A 2,447-nucleotide genomic window follows, 5' to 3' on the forward strand; every position below is an offset into this window, starting at 1 on the left:
CATAAACTATACAGCTTGACATAACTATTGTACCCCCCCCAAAAAAAAAAGAAAGAAAAAAGAAAAAACAGTAAAACACCTCAAACTCATGTCATTATATTCTTGGTGGTTCATGTGGTCTAGTTTAAGACGTTCTTGCAAACAAACAGAATTTCTTCTTGTGGAACTTCTGAAATTAGCTGATCACACTACATTATAACCAGCAGATGAGCACTTAACACACTTTCGGAGAGAAGTCAGTGGAGTAAAGGACATCAAATACCAGCTATACAAGCATTGTTCTGGGTACATGGACTTGGGGGAATAATTGTTATGCAAAAGACAAACACAGCAAGAGAGATAGGCTGGGCTAGAAAGAGAGAGAAAGGCACAAGAGAGCGCAGGGCTCTCAGGGTGCCCAAAGAAAAGGAGTGTTGGTGGTGTTGGGGGCAAGAGGGGGTGGAGGGTTTAGTGTTGAATGGCTCAGTACAGTGAGGAGGAGATGTGTGAGAAGAGTATCCAAGGATTTAGCTGAACCCCACCCACCCCCACCTCCCAAATGTCTCAGATCTTGCCTTTAGTTCTCTTCAAGACTCATCAGAGCCCTTCAGCACAATCAGAGGAGGGGAGAAAGTAAGAGATAAAAGAAAGCCTGCTGATAGGGTGGCAACGTGAATGTGTTGCACATCTCAACTGATCAGATCTGTGAAAGAAACACCTCCAACTTGAGTTTCATGACCCTTACTTGTGAAAGTAAATGTACTTGCTTTTTTTCTGGTCATGTCTTCCTTTTCTATTTGCAGATGCATGATGTGTAAAATGACTCACTTAACAGTAAACATGCACTTCTGGGAAGATCTTTGTGTAATTCCTGCAAGTAAGAAAGAACTTAAAAAATGTAATGAGTGTACCTACAATCTTATATTCAATCTGAGGGACTGCTTTCAGATTGTTGCTGATTTAATTGGTAGGATTCCTAAAATCCACCCTTCCTGTTGAGCAGCACTATCACTATCATCTCACAAACAAGTTTGATGGCATTTTGATTTCCCCCCTAACAGCCCTGCCGTTAACACCCATGTTCACACACCTCCACCCACTCAAGGTTTCATCCGAGGGCTGATGGCAGCCTTCTTCTCGCTGTCCACCAGCGAGCACAAAGAGGTTTACTGGCATTTGCATACATCTCAATGGAGGCAGAAGACTTGACACATCCCCTCCCGAGCACACACGGAAATTCAACCACATACACAAAACCCACAAACCTTTCTCTCCTACCACACACTCGCTCACTCACACACATACACACTTTATGGGCGTAGTCAAGGTAAAACAAGGTCAGACAGGATCACTCAGGACTGAGGCAGAGTGGCAGCACTACATGCGTCATACTGCCAGGTTAAAGGAGAATGTATCTGTGATTGTTTAAACTGAGTCCTTCTCTATTCAGTCTGTTATTTTATTGTTATTTCTCAATATTTATGTCGACTATGGGTTAGTTGTTGTATTAGCAGGGAATATTTAGATGTCTTGTGGCATTTCATGAATATTTAGGATGGAAAAATAAAGTTGGCTTTCAGTATTGTTTGATTGCACAGATTTTCATTTTTAAAATCTTTGAGCGTCCCAGAAGGTTGTAACATAGATCAACGTCCATTTTTATATACATTTTATCTAAGAGCGCAGTCAAAATGCCAATTTCTGTTATACTAAGTCATCACAGAAGAAAAAATGTGTTGTTGTATTTTCTATGATTTGATGTTTTCTTGACTTGCTCCAGTCAAACTCAAAAACAAATCCTTAGTCTTAAGAAATGGACAAAAGAAGAAGACCCATATTTGATCAACATCTGGATAACTTTCTCTAGAACTGCAAAATAATGCACTGGCTTTGGTAGAACATATAACTATGAAGCTTTAACTTGGTACGCCTACTATGATTCTGACAAGGGGCCACTGTTGCATCTTTGTCCTAAATTTCCTGTAATTTCTTTACTAAAAACACCCAAAAGAAGCTTTACCTGTGAAAATACATAATACTGTAGAAAAGTCTTGAGCCACACCTTATTTATTTTGCTTGAAAATTAGAAATCTGTCGATTGATTAATTGAAACATGCAAGGATAATCGGGAAAATAAGGAAAGAAAGAAAGTGTACTTTAGTCAAAGGAGCTTGCAAAGAAAAGTGTCTGGACTTCTTTAAGTTGCTTGAAGACGTTTCACCTCTCATCCGAGAAGCTTCTTCAGTTCTAAGGTCAAATGGTGGAGAGTCCCAGATATAAACCTAGTGGGAGTAACCCCCCCACAGACTTTGCAAGCTCCTTTGACTACGATGACCTGGATGACTGAGAACCTTCACAGACAAAGTGTACTTTATTGATCCCCGTTGGGAAATTCCTCTCTGCATTTAACCCATTCACTCAGTGAAGCAGTGGGCAGCCATTGGGCGCCCGGGGAGCAGTGTGTGGGG

This window comes from Haplochromis burtoni, unplaced genomic scaffold (genome assembly GCF_018398535.1).
Source record: "Haplochromis burtoni strain Fernald_Lab_line unplaced genomic scaffold, NCSU_Asbu1 Contig_118, whole genome shotgun sequence".
Classification (NCBI taxonomy): domain Eukaryota; kingdom Metazoa; phylum Chordata; class Actinopteri; order Cichliformes; family Cichlidae; genus Haplochromis; species Haplochromis burtoni.